Raw genomic sequence first — 15,866 nt, forward strand, 5'->3', positions numbered from 1 at the left:
GGTGGACTGGACTGTATTCAGGGATTCATCTTCGAGTCTGAATCAGTACACCACAGTTGTCATTGACTTTATTAAAACCAGTATGGATGAGCTTGTGTCTACAAGAATTTACAAAACATACCCAAATCAAAAGCCACGGATGAACCGAGAGGTTCGTGTCTGCTGAGGACTAGATCTGTGACATTCAAGTCTGGCGACCCAGCTCTGTACAAGGAAACCAGGTATGACTTGCAGAGGGCTATTTCAGCATCTAAGGAACCATTCCAAGTGAGGTTGGAAGCATTATTGGATGCACATCAACTCTGGCAAGATTTAAGGCCATTACTTCCTCCAAAGTGAGACCCAATATCATAAATGGCAGTAAGGCTTCTCTCCCAGACAAGCTGAACGCCTTTTATGCTTGCTTTGTAACAGCTATGAGTGTCTCTGCGGCCTCCAGTGACCCTGTGATTTCTGTCTTGGAGAACGTTGTGTCTTATCTCATGGAGATAAGACACTTGACCACTGTTACACTCCCTTCTGCATCGCTTACAAAGATCTCCTTCACCCAGCTTTTGGAAAATCAGGTCACTCTTTGATCCTGTTTCTCCTGACATACAGGCAGAAGCTGAAACAAGAGGCAGCCATAGTTAAAACCGTCCACTATTGGTCTGTCCAATCCGCCTCCATGCTGCAGGACTGCTTTGATGACGTTGACTGGAATGTCTTCCATGACGAGCTTGTCTCCGAGTTCATGGATGGAGTCAGGTCCTTCATCCGGAAGTACATTGACGATGTTGTCCTCCAGAAGTCAGTCAGGTTTGAGACAGTGACAAGAGGGCATACAGAAATGAGATATATCAACCTGTTGAGTGGAGTTGCATCAACAAGCTTGCACTCAGCGTCAGTAAGAGCAAATTGTGGAGTTCAGAAAGGGTAAGGCAAGGGAACACTCACCAGTCCTCACAGAGGGAGCAGAAGTAGATAGAGTGAGCAACTTCAAGTGCTTGAGTGGCAATATCTCTGAGGATCTAACCTCAACCCAACATATTGATGCAGCTATAAAGAAGGCACAACAGCAGCTATATTTCATTAGGAGTTTGAGGCGATTTGGTATGTCACCTAAAACATTCGCAAATTTCTGCAGGTGTACCATGGAGAGCATTCTAACTGGCTGTATCACCATCTGGTTTGGGGGGTGTGGTTACTGCGTAGGATTAAAATAAGCTGCAGAGAACTGTGAATTTAGTCAGCTCCATCATGGACTCTGGTCTCTGTTGTATCCAGGTCATCCTCAAGGGCTGATGCCTCAAAAAGGCAGCATTCATCATTGAGGACTCCCAGCACCCAGGACATACATGCCCTCTCCTCATTGCCACCATCAGGAAGGAGGTACAGAAGCATGAAGGCACACGCTCAATGATTCAGGAATTGTTTCCCTTCTGCCATCTGATTTCTGAATAGACATTGACCCCATGAACACCCCTCACTACTTTTTTATTTTTGCACTACTTATTCCATTATATATATATATATATATATATATTTACTGCAATTCACAGTATTTTCTTTCCTATTATTATTCTATATTGCATTGTACTGCTGCCACAAAGTTAACAGGTTTTATGGCATATGCCAGTGATATTAAACCTGATTCTGATTCTGATCTCTTGCCGCTGTGAATAGTGTGGATCGCAGAGATTCAGTTGGAAAGTAGATTGGGGATGACAGGAAGGTTAGGGAACTGGTCATTGGAGAAGGCCAGGAAGAGGAAGAATGATTGTTGTGGCAGGATGTTACCAAGAGGGGGAGGGAATCATAGAAGAAATGGGGAGAAGATCCCACTGCAGAGGGCAATGTGATCTGAGGACAGCTACAGCAAGCGGTGACACGCAAGAGATCACTAACAATGGAAGATAGGGAAGGGATCCATTGTAAGTTCTTTAATTAAATTTCATAAAGTAAGTTCCTATCAGCAGTGCTGAGGTAGATCAAGATCTACTTCAGTGTGAAAAGGAGACAAAATTCTCAGTCCACATCTGCACAGTACAATTGTACGAGAAATGAACATTGCAATATGTTTGACATCACTGCACATGCCCAATGGCTTCCACAAAGAAGGCAAAAAACTTTCCAGAGAACTGACCACCGCAAGGTATGAGCTCTGTTTATCCTTACACAATTCTGTTGCATGGAGATTTCAAACATTATTCCCTAGCAGGCATGGGTTTCAAATTATGGCTTTCTGTAGTAGCTTCACCTGATAAATAGTGATCAGGTTTTATGTCGTTGCTAATTAAAAATAGGGTATGTTGGAATACAAAGGAAGTTTGACTCAGCATTTGTAAAAAGAGAAATCAAACTAATGACCTATCCTTCAGAGTTTCAGATTTCTTGCATTTGCAGAAAAATAATTTTAGTCCATTAACAACTTGCCAGTTGCAAAAGATATTCAGTTCTCAGAGGAGTTAATCTGTGTCATTTCATTCCATTGATATGTGCCAGTGGGTGTTGAGTGTTTAAGGTGGGATTCTTTTATTGCAGTTCACTGCTCTTGCAACTAGTTTACTTTGAACCTTCTCCCTTTTTTATCTTTACTGGTCGTATTGACTTGTCGTGAATAGTAATAAACTGTCAAATTCTCTGCAAGCAGCCAGGGATTAAAAGAGGCACAGTATTACAAGGAGTTTCCTAAAACTGTTCTTTTTGTGAATTGGTCATTCATGTCATTGTTATATGTGGGACCTTGCTGTGAGCAGGATGGCTGTGCATTCACCTACATAACTAAGAGTGAACATCAGATGGAATTCTAAAGGAGTCCATAGAGATGTGGCAAGGCACAATTTTTTTTCCTCTAACAATATACTGATTTAAGTCAACAGGAGCTGAAATTGATTCACAGTCAGCTTTCTACATCCAAGCAGGATTGAACAAATGTGACATCGTCCACAGACCCTTCCTGATATGTGCAAATGCTTACTCTATGTGTCATTAGAGTGATTATTTTGTTTAAGTTTAATTATTGCAGCAACTACTGTGTTGCTAATTCTCACAGGACTATATGTCACTTGAAATTTGTCCTAAATCAGCATAATGGCTACTTAGGGTGTGGGGAACTCAGCTGGGAAACACCACGATCTCACAAGGGATTGTCATACAAAAGAACCGACCTAAAACAGATCCCGTGCTTAATCATTTGAAATATATTCTCTGCTCTTCCCAACCTCAGAAATTACATGCTTCTGGAATACAAAAATAAGGAAGCAATCTTCCATAAGTGCGTAACATTTGGGCACTGCATAATACTATAAAAATGATAGGGATATATAGCAGAGATCTTACTAAGTAAGTTTGGTGATAAATTCAAATGCATATGACTTTTTTGGATACAAAATGCACTTTGTGGGGAATGATCACTTGAACATGATCTTTTGATTGATTACCCAGAGATGCGCCGATTGACAAACTGGCAATCTATTATTTTTACTTGATAAGCAAAAACACTATAGATATCTCCTTCCCCTTTTTTTCCATTCCCCATTCGGGTACCCCTCTTACCCTTCTCTTCACCTGCACATCGCCTCCTTCTGTTGTCTCTCCTCCTTCCCTTTCTCCCATGGTCCACTCTCCTCTCCAACCAGATTCCTTCTTCTTCAGCCCATTACCTTTTCCACTTATCACCTCCCAGCTTCTCACTTCATCCCCCCTCCCCGCTCACCTACCTCCACCCTCACCTGGCGTCACCTATCTCGTACCAGCTTGTACTCCTTCCCCTGCCCCCACCTTCTTATTCTGGCTTCTTCCCCCTTCCTTTCTAGTCCAAATGAAGAGTCTCAGCATAAAATATCAACTGTTCATTCCTCTCCATAGATGCCTGATGTGCCAAATTCCTCAAGCAATTCATGTTTGAAAAAGGATCTAGTGCTTTCCCAGTGTATATGATGAATAAACTCTTCTCAGGCTTCCAGCCGGGTACAGATATCGATTATAACTAATGTTTCGATGACTAACTGCCATCTTCATCAGGGATGATGCCTGGGCAGGGTGGTATTTATACCACCATAGTCCATACCTCCTGATTGGTTAGTCTTCAGCCAATCACGTTTCTGCTCTCCCACACTGTTAACAGGAAATATAGCCTGTCTGCCCTATATTTCCATGGTTTCTAGAGGAATCGCCAGGACCCAGAAGAAATACCAGAGTAAAACCATCTACAAACCCATAAGGAAGCTTAAATCGCAGCTTACGTGGGTCAAAGGTGACCTGTGACTGAGGTTGGCTGGTGTTTACAGGATTCCCTGTGAATGAGGGGCAGTGCATATCAGCCTGATGAGAAGCACGGTGGAAATCTGCACCAAGGAGCACAGGAGGTGTATCCATCTGGGTATCCAGAGAAATCAATGGTAGCAGAACACTGCATTTGCAATGGCCATAGGATTGACTTCTCTCTATGGCAAGTAAATCCTTTTTTTAGTTGAGGAGAACAAAATTGTACACAATACTTCAGCTGTGGCCTTTCATGGTTGCAATAAGAAATCTTTATCTTGAAGAAATATTCTTGCAAAAAATACCAACATAGAGTTTGCCTCCCTCGTTGCCTCTGACCTCATTGTCAGTGACTTGCATAAATGGTCCCTGTGAAAATATTTTTTCCGTTTTTCATACTTTAAAACATGCTCAACATTTCTGCTTTGTTCCACTGAAAGAGATATATCACATTTTTTCACCTTGGACTCTGTCTGTCCGAGACTCCCTTGCATTCTGTTCTGCAGCCACTTAGCTTCTCTACATCCTCTCGAAACCTCTTTTTATCCTGATCACTACTGGTGCAAGTAACAAACCTTTAGATGTTACACTCGGCCCCTTCAGCCAGATTGCTGAGGTACTTTGTAAATGGTTGGGATCCAAGCAACAATCACTTTCAATTATAGCCTGCTAGCCTGAGTATTCCTACGCTTTGATTTCCACCTGTAAATAAATCCCCCATCAAAAGTTAATATATGACCACACAAATACACGTGCTGTAACCTTGGTCACCATCCTTCTGTATGAGATTCATAGACTGTCATGGAGTTACAGAGCAGAGAAACAGGCCTTTCAACCCAAATCACCCATGCCAACCAAGATGCCCATCAACACTAATCATATTTTCCTGCATATGGCCCATATCCCTCTAGTGATTTTCTATCCAAGTACCTGTCCAAAAGCTTTTCAAAATGCTGAGATTGTGCCCACCTCTACAACTTCCTCGTGAAGCTCATTCCATGTTCCCACCAACTTCTGCCAGCTCACCTGTAAATATTCATCCTTTCATCTTAACTCTCTAGTTTTACTCTGAGAAATATCTAGCCTATCAGTGCCCTCATTACTTTATAAACCTCTATATGGTCATCAGTCATCCTCCTGCATTCCAGTGAGAACAAACCCAGCCTATCCAAACTGAAGCCCTCCACTCCAGGCCACAGCTTGGTGAATCGATTCTGTACTCTTTCTGGTGTTGCTACATTCTTCCTATAGTGTGTTGCTAAAACCTTTTGAAATCCAAATACAGTACATCACTGATTCCTTCTCATCTACACTACGAGGCAACTCAAATGCTTCAGCCAACCAAGCTGGACTTCCATAAATGCATGCCGACACTGCTCAATCAGATTATTGTTTTCACAGTTCCTTAAAATTACATCCTTTGTTACAGATTCCAGCATCCTTCCGCCTACCGATATTGGACTAACAGACTCATCTTCCTTTTACAAAGAGTGGAGTTAAATTTTCAACTGTCCAAGCTATAGGCCTCATCCCAGAATCTGTAGAATTTTGGAAGATCAAATCAGAGCATCCATCATGGAACTGTAGAGTAATAGAAACAGGCCTTTAGGACCACCTCATCCATATAGCCTAGATCCCTTTAAGCCTCTTCTATCCAAACATCCATGCTTTTGAACATTGCCTTTAAATATCGTTGTTACAAGATGCTCCCAACCATGCCAGCCCCCGAGATTTAAACACTCTAACTTCCCAGAGTAGGGATAGCTGTTGCGGCTTCTTTAAAAGCTGAGGACATTCCCGTTAATTGATGATCAAGTTTGGGGCACAGAGAATGGAGTATTTAAGGAACACCAGAATACAGGTTCAGAGCTCAGTCGTAAGCCTACCGGCGATTTTGTCTAGCATTTGTCTTGTGCTCAGTTTCTCGATCCTGTTTGAGACCATGTCTCAATCCCAGCCTCCGATACTCCAACATTTGGGTCCAAGCCATCCTCTTCAAGGACTCTCATCACAGTATGATTGAGCCAGCATGGACCCAGCTGGGGGTCAGAGTCTATCGTCTGCTGCGACCAGCCACAACAAAGATATTTCCAGACAGAGCCTGGAGATACACGATCTCCAGGCAGCTATCGGTCAACTTTTGCAAGCTGGAAGCCGGAGTCACTCGGGAGAACCAGTTGGTCCCGCCCTGGAGCCAATACATCCTCCAACCTCCGAGAGATTCAATGGTAACCCGGGCTCTTGTCACAGCTTCCTTGTTCAATGCTCATTAGTATCTGGACTTCAGCCATCCCTGTTCCCTTTGAAGCATGGAAAAGTGGTCTTCATTATCTCTCTCTCTTGACTGGAAGAGCCCTGTCTTGGGCCACCGCACATTGGGAATGTAAGTCAGAGTTCTGAGTGGATTCAGAGGAGTTCATTGAATTGAATTGACTTTATTTCTTACATTCTTCACATACATGAGGAGTAAATATCTTTACATTACATCTCTGTCTAAATGTGCAATATGCAATCATAGTAATTTATAAGAATTAATAATAAATAGAACAGTCAATGTAATACACACTCAAGTCAGTGTGAGTTCATCAGTCTGATGGCCTGGTGGAAGAAGCTGTCCCAGAGCCTGTTGGTCCTGGCTTTTATGCTGCGTTACCGCTTCCCAGATGGTAGCAGCTGGAATAGATTGTGATTGGGGTGACTTGCATCCCCAATGATCCTTCGGGCCCTTTTTTCACACCTGTCTTTGTAAATGTCCTGAATCATGGGAAGTTCACGCCTACAGATGTGCTGGGCTGTCCACACCACTCTCTGCAGAGTCCTGCGATCAAGGGATCATACCATATGTTCCCATACCAGGCAGTAATGCAGCCAGTCAGGATGCTCTCAATTGTGCACCTGTAGAAAGTTCTTAGGATTTGGGGGCCCATACCAAACTTCCTCAACCATCTGAGGTGAAAGAGGTGCTGTTGTGCCTTTTTCACCACACAGCTGGCATGTACAGACCACATGAGGTCCTCAGTGATGTGGATGCCGAGGAACTTGAAGTTGTTAACCCTCTCAACCCCAGATCCATTGATGTCAAGATGGGGTTAGCCCGTCTCCATTCCTCCTGGAATCCACAACCAGTTCCTTTGTTTTTGTGACATTGAGGGAAAGGTTGTTTTCTTGACACCACTGCATCAAAGAGATGACTTCTTCCCTGTAGACCACCTCATTATTGTTTGAGATAAGGCCAATCAATGTCGAGTCATCAGCAAATTTAATTAGCAGATTAGAGCTGTAGGTGGCGATACAGTCATGGGTATACAGGGAGTAAGGGAGGGGATTCAGTACACAGCCCTGAGGGGCTCCCGTATTGAGAGTCAGCTGGATGGAGGTAAGGGAGCCCACTCTTATGACTTGCTGGCAATCTGACAGGAAGTCCAGGATCCAGCTGCACAAGGCAGGGTCAAGGCTGAGGTCTCCGAGCTTCTTGTCGAGCCTGGATGGAACTATGGTGTTGAATGCTGAACTGTAGTCCAAGAACAGTATTCTCACATAAGCATCCTTCTTCTCCAGATGTGTAAGGAGGGTTTGTAGAGCAGTGGTTATTGTATCATCTGTCAATCAGTTCTGTTGGTAGGCGAATTGTAAGGAGTCTAGTTTGGGTGCTAGCAGGCTGCAGATGTAATCCTTGACCAGCCTCTCAAAGCATTTGCTTATTATTGAGGTGAGTGTGACAGGACGCCAGTCGTTCAGGCAAGTTACCTTGGTTTTTTTGGTACAGGGACAATGGTGGATAATTTGAAGCAGGAGGGCACTCTACACTGGGAAAGAGAGAAATTAAAAATGTCTGTAAACACACCTGCCAGTTGTACTGCGCACATCCTAAGTACTTGTCCTGGAATGCCGTCCGGTCCCGCAGCCTTGCGACTGTCCACTCGTTGGAAACATCTGCACACCTCAGCCTCGGAGATGACCAGGTTGCAGGTTGTAGTGGTGGCTTTCCTCGGAGGCTCAGAGTTAGCAACATCGAACATGAGGAAGGTGTTTCATCACCCCACCAGAGCCATCTGAGATGCTGACTACCTGATACAAGATTCGACCGGCGGGGGGAAAGTCAGCATTCGACTACACGATTGAATTTTGGACGTTGGCCAGGGAGAGAGGCTGGAACAGGGAGGCCTTGGCCATGATATACCACCATGGACTCCAAGATGAACAGGAGGATACCTTCACCCTGTGAGAGCCAACAGAGACGGTAGAGGTTCTCATCGACCAGTCTATCCATTTCGACAATCATTTGGCAGAGAGAAAGTGGGACCACTTCAGGAGGTTGAAGAAACCGGTCCGAGCCTGGACCCTACGCATTGCAATTCCACTCCCCAACCTCGACCCATGAGGCAGCCCGTCACCTGCTCAAGATCCCGTCGAACCCATGCAGGTTGGTTGCACTGGACTCTCCGCCGATGAGAGGTCTCGGCGTCAGAGTCATGGTTGCTGCTTTTGCCGCGGGGAAGCTTGATTTGCCTCTCTAAGTGGAATCTAGAAAGTTGTCACGCAAGTTCATTGGTCCCTTTAAGATCCTGAAGAAAGTAAACCTGGTGGCTTACTCTTTGCAGTTCCCCAAAACCCTAAAGATCAACCCCACCTTCTACATCGCTAAATTAAAACCTGTCTGCACCAGCCCCTTCGCCCCACCACCATCGGCCCTGTCACCCAGGTTTGTCGAGGAGGAACAGGTCTTCGCAGTGAAAAGACTTTTGGACTTGTTTACTGTTCAAGGTGTTCAACAACACCTTGTGGAGTGGGAGAGATTCAGACCGGAGGAATGGTGCTGGGTGCCGGAAAGAGACATCCTGGATCCGACTGTCATCCATAATTATCAACACCATCTCTCTGAGCAACCAGGGCTGTCAGGAGTCAGCCATAAGGGAGGGGTTCAGATACGAGATGCTTCCAACCACGCCAGCTCCCAAGATTTAAATGCTCTAACTTTCTGGAGTACAGATAGCTGACGCAGCCTCTTTAAGAGCTGAGCACATTCCATTAATTGATAATCATGTTTTTGGCACAAAGAATTGAGTAGTTAAGGAACACCTGAACATAGGTTCAGTGCTCGATTGTAAACCTACCAGTGATTTCATCTAGTGTTTGTTTTGTGCTCAGTTCTCAGTTTCTCGATCCGAGCTGAGACTGTCTCTGGATCCCGGTTGAAATGGTGTCTTGATCCTAGCCTTGGATATGCCAGTATTTGGGTCCAAGCCATCCTTGTCAAGGACTCTCGTCACAATTGTAACTGTGTCTGACTCCACTACTTCCTTTGGCAGCTCTTCCATTCATTCTCTGCTCTCTGTGTCAAAAAGCTACCCCTCTGATATTTAAATTCTTCCCCTCTTATCTTAAACCCGTACCCCCTAATTCTAAATTCTTCTGCCCTGGGGGAAAAGAGATTCTATCTATCCTATTTATGTCCTTCATAATTTTGTAAACCTCGCCGTGAATAAAGCCAGCTTATACAATCTATAACAAAAACCCTAAATTCCGGTTAACATCCCGGTGTATCTCTTCTCCACCCTCACTATAGCTACAATATCCTTCTTTTCGTGGGCATTCCAGAATTGCACGCAATATTCTCAGTGAAAAGTTTTATAGAACTGCAACATGACAACCCAGCTCTTATACTCCATACTGCCAGTCTTCCACATCCAGCCTATCCTTGGCCACCCCCTACAAACATTTGGGATGTAGGTTATCCTGTTATGGATATTTATTCGTTTTCAGGTGTATTAACTTGCCTGGTAGTTGAGGCCCTCCATTGTTCGGGATCGAGCATGGATTTTGCGTCCCAACTATCCATGTGATATGCAAGCCAGGGCAGTATGATATGGGGAGCAAGTTGTTGTGTATGCAGCAGGCTCTCCCTCTCCACACAGCTGATGAATCCAAAGGAACAGTAGAGACCAACACAGTTTTACACCAGTGGAGTCACAGGAGTTGCCAGTCAGCACGCACCACCTCAGGGACTCCAGCTCCTGATTTTCCCTCAGGGATTACACCAGAAGCCTTCCCCACGAGTGACTATAGCTACAAGGCAGCGGAGGTTTGAGATCAGAGTTTTCCTTCTCCTAGGTGAGCTGCCAACCATGCATGACGAGCCCCATCACCTGAAGCAACTGGTTTTAAGGCACCAGTAACCCACCTTTGCCCCTTCTCCTGTTAGTAGAAATGGTTCTGCCGGGCTTAGTAGTTAAGCCACACATGAAGGCCAGGAGTTGAACTTGTTATCAGAGAATATTTGGGATGTACACTATTGGGAGCATTTCATAGGTCGTGGAGCTTATCCTCACTACCAACCCCCTAGATAGGACAACTTTAAGGAACCCACTTTAGAGGGAACTTCTTTCTCAATTTCCTCACTTGCACATGAGCCATGGTACTCCAAAATTTCTGGGAGAGTGACTTGCTTCTTCTTCCAGGATGTAGCCACAAGTATTTGTTTCATTCCTCTTTCAATTCCTAATTCCTCATTATACATGGTGTTTGTGTCAGGAAATGTAGAGGAGATTTGACCCAAATGCAAAGCAACAGAGACAATTCAGCAATGAACAGTAACTATAATATTACACTACAAAATAACAAGCCACAATGGGATATGAAATGAGAGAGAACAGATACTAAACACCACAGGCACCAAGGTAACTGAAGGCTAGGAGCAACTGGTTGAGGCTGGCTGGTTTGATGAGTGAACTAGGGATGCAAGCTGGGTTTAAATAGGTTGCAGTTGATGTTGGAAATGAGTGGCTAGTGCTTTCTGTCAGCTCGATGGGGACAGGGAGGTGCCTACCTGTGCAGGCCTGACAGCCTGTAAGAGACCCACGTTTGCTCATCTTCATTTGCTCATTAGTGTACTCTCATATCTTATTTTCACTTAGTTCATCAACTTTTTGGTTATTCTTTGCTGAATTCTACAAAGCTCCTACTCATCAGCTTTATTGTTTTCTCTGGATTTTTTAAGAAGCCTTTTCCCTTTGATTTAATACTACCTTCAATTTCTCCCCTGGAGAATTACTTACAGTGGATTCGAGTCACAACAGTTCCCTTAAAGATCCTGGTTATCCTGTTCACCAAATGATTTTCCTAAGTGCAGCTGTCACATTCTGGACAATCCATATAGCAGAGGTAGATAGACTCATAGAATCAAACAGCATGGCAACAGGCCCTTTGGCCCAATGCTCCCTGCCAACCAAGATACCCATTGGCCCCATCACTCTAAACCTTTCCAATTCACTTACCTGTCCAAATACTTCTTAAGTTTAAAGAAGTTGCAGATGGAATATAGTACAGGAAAGTGTATGGTCATGCACATTGGTAGAAGGAATAAAGGTATAGACTATTTTCTAAACAGGGAGAAAGTTCAAAAATCAGAGGTGCAAAGGGATTTGGGCGTCCCTGTGCAGGATTCCCTAAGGTTAACTTGCAGGTTGAGCTGTCAGTAAGGAAGGCAAATGCAATGTTAGCATTCATTTCAGGAGGACTAGAATGCAAAAGCAAGGATGTAATGCTGAGGCTTTTTAAGGCATTGATCAGACCACACTTGGAGTATTGTGAGCAGTTTTGGACCCCTTATCTAAGAAAAGATGTGTTGGCATTGCAAAACAAGATTTATTCTGGGAATGGAATGGTTAATGTATGAGGAATGTTTGATGGCTCTGGTCCTGTACTCACTGGAATTTAGAAGAATAAGGGGCATCTCATTGAAACCTATTGAATATTGAAAGGCGTAGATCAAGTGGATGTGGAGAAGATGTTTCCTATAGTGAGGGAGTATAGGATCAGAGGGCGCAGCCTCAAAATAGAGGGATGTCTATTTAGAACAGAGATGAGGAGGAATTTCTTTAGCCAGAGGGTGGTGAATCTGTGGAATTTATTACCACAGACGGCTGTGGAGGCCAAGTCACCGGGTATATTTACAAAGGAGTTTGATATATGTTCTTGATCAGTCAGGGCATCAAGTCAATTCAAGTCAAATCAAGTCGCTTTTTATTGTCATTTCAACCATAACTGCTGGTACAGTACACAGTAAAAACGAAACAACGTTCCTCCAGGACCATAGTGCTACATGAAAAAACACAGAACTACACTAGGCTACCTGAAACAACTCAAAACTACACTAGACTATGTGAAACAACACAAAACTACATTAGACTTCAGGCCTACACAGGACTACATAAAGTGCACAAAACAGTGGCAAAAGTTACATGGAGTTGGCAGGTGAATAGGTTTGAGACAGATAGTAAATCAGCCATGATGGTATGGCAGAGCAAACTCGATGGGACGACTGGCCTAATTCTGCTCCTACGCTTTATGGCCTTATGATCTAAATATTGTCAATGTATCTCCACTTCCACTGGCAGTTTGTTCCCATATACATATCGCCATCTGTGTGAAGAAGTTGCCCCTATTTTGATTCAATCTTTCTCCTGTCATCTCAAAGCTATGCCCTCTAGTTCTTGGATTCCCCATCCCCAGCAAAAAGATTTTGTATTCATCCTGTCTTTGCCCCCTATGATTTTATACTTTATCCTTCAAGGTTATTGTGAGTATTGTGAACAGTTTTGGGCTCCTCATCTTAGAAAATATGTGCTGGCATTGGAGAGGGTTCAGAGGAGGTTCACAAGGATGATCCTGAGGATGAAAGGGTTTTCCAACGAGGAATATTTGATAGATCTGGGTCTGTACTTGCTAGAATTTAGAAGGATAAAGAGGGGACGGGGATCTCACTGAAACCTTTCAGATGTTGAAATGCTTAAAAATAGTACATGTGGAAAGGATATTTCCCATGGTGGGGGAGTCTAGGACAAGAGGGCACAGCCTCAGAATAGAGAGGCATCCATTTATGCGGAGAAATTTCTTTAGCCAGAGGGTGCTGAATTTGTGGACAACATACACAAATGCTGGAGAAACTCAGCAGGCCAGGCACCATCTATGGAAAAAAGTACAGTCGATGTTTCGGGCCAAGAATTTGTTACCACAGGCAGCTGTGGAGGCCAGATTGTTGGGTGTATTTAAGGCAGAGCTTGATAGGTTCTTGATTGGACATGGCCTCAAAGGTTATGGGGAGAAGGCTGGGGAGTGGGGCTGAAAAGGGGAAAAAGGGATCAGCCATGATTGAATTGCAGAGTAGACTCAATGGGCCAAATGGCCTAATTGTGCTCGTATGTCTTATGATCTTATTATAAGCACAACATATCACAAGACATTCTGAATCAAACAATGTCTGTTTTAATTGTGGACTCCAGATGCTATTTTTGCGTTCATCAATTACCATAGATGGTAATACTTACACTTCCAGCTTACAATGAGTATATATTTCCTGCTGGCAGCACTAAATGCTCCTGAGCCTGAAATAAATGGATATTTTGTGGTGAGTGTTCTAGGCTAAGATTGCCACACCAAGACCAGATCACTCCTTTTTAATATCTTTGACAGAGACTTTCAAATGTGTATAATTTCCATCCAGACACTCTTTTACTTTGCATTTAACAATGTTTATTTGCTAATTATTGAAGTTAAAATGATATAAGGAGCATTCAAAGCAGATACAAAGAAATGAATAACCGACTATCCTGGTTTAATAACAGAAATGTTATGGACTTAATATTCTTATGTTTCAAATGCCAGTTCACCTAATTGGACAATACAGTACATTCCTAATCAGATATGGCACACCCATGAAATCATCACAGGAATCCAACATTCTGCTTCAAAAGGTTCCCACTAAACTTGAACAAATCCTGTAATCTACTACAGTTGTAATTATAACATATGAAGCTAAGCTGCAAACTGTTGCAGCAGGATCATAAAACAGTATGGGTATACCTAAAACAGATTGAAACTAATCAATATTATTTGTGTTCATTGCTGAAAATTAAAACACCCTCACTTTTCTATCAAATACTCTGTATTGAAATATAATTAGGTGATGAAGGTAAGGCACACAAAATGCCATAAAATCCTGATACATTGTGCATGATGAAATGTTGCTTTCAAGTCTGTCATATTCATGTATCAGTTTTAATTAACCCTGAGCTGAAGTAATTTTTTTTTAGTGAAGGACAGAAACTTATCTGTTAAACTGATAAGAAGTCAAGCATCTATTCTCAGTTTCAGGACAAATTATTTATATGTAGAAAATGAACACTTTTTCCCTCCATTATGTTACTTTCATACCATCTAAATGTAACAAAAAAAAGCACCATTTAAACCACATTAAGTAAGATAATTTTATTGAAAAGCTTTTAGTGAATTTAATTATATATTAAGTTATATTAAACTTCCATCATTATTGTGACATTTTTATTTTATTTTACTGTTACAATCTTTGAAATCAAGGTAGAAAGTTACATTGACAAATTTAAAGGCATAATGAAAAATTGTGCGCATACAAAAAGCATTCCTTTTCTGACTGAAGCAAATAAAGATTGTGTATAAAACAGATAAAGATAATCACATGAATGAAACTTTGGGCTGAATCCCTCAAAAAAATTAAGTAAACCAAAAGTATCAACCAAGTTCATTAATCACTAATGCTTGTCAAATCTGCTTCGACGGGACAAATGGGTGGCTTCTGTGTACTCCTGATTACTAGCCTAGAGAACCTCCAACATCTTCTTAACCACAGGGATCAAAGTAACTGGCCTATAATTTCCTTTTATCTGTCTCTCTCCCTTCTTGACATTTGCAATTTTGCAGTCCTCCAGAACCACGCCAGATGCCTCCACAATCTCTTCAGCCACCTCTTTCAAGACCCTTAGGTGTATACCATCTGGTCCAGGCGACTTATTTAATTTCAGATCTTTCAGTTTCCTAAGCATCTTCTTCCTAGTACTGGCAACTTCTCACATTTCTGCCCCCTGACACTCTAGAACTTCTAGCGTTCTTCTAGTCTCTTCCACAGTGAAGAATGATGCAAAATACTTATTCAGTTCATCTGCCATTTCCTTCTCCCTCATTACTACCTCTCCTGCATCATTTTCCAATGGTCCAATATCTACTTTCGCCTCTCTTTTACATTTTATATATCGGAAGAAACATCTTCAATATTATTGGCTAACTTACCTTTGTATTCCATCATTGCCTTCTTTATGACTTTTTTAGTTGCATTCTGTTGGGTTTTAAAATACTCCCAATCCTCTAACTTCCCACTAACTTTTGCTCTATTATATGCCCTTTTCTTGGTTTTACGTTGGCTGTCAGCCATGGTTGCAGAATCCTGCTTTTGGAATACTTCTTCTTTGAGATGAATCTATCCTACACCTTTCAAATTGCTCCCAGAAACTTCAGCCATTGCTGTTCTGTCATCATCTCTGCTAGTGTTCTCTTTATGTTGCCTTTAGCTTCTATTGTCAACAACAGATATATCATCCTGCCTTTAGAATACCTGTTTTACTTTGGGATGTACCTATCCTGCACCTTCTGGATTGCTCCCTGAAACTCCTATCATTGTTACTCTGCCATCATCCCTGCCAGTGTCCCTCTCCACTTTTTTTTGGCCAGCTCCTCTCTCATGTCTCTGTAATTCCCTTCATTCCACTGTAATACTGATACATCTGAAGTTAGCTCCTCCTTCTCAAATTGCA

Source organism: Mobula hypostoma, chromosome 3 (genome assembly GCF_963921235.1).
Source record: "Mobula hypostoma chromosome 3, sMobHyp1.1, whole genome shotgun sequence".
NCBI classification, from domain to species: Eukaryota; Metazoa; Chordata; class Chondrichthyes; order Myliobatiformes; family Myliobatidae; genus Mobula; species Mobula hypostoma.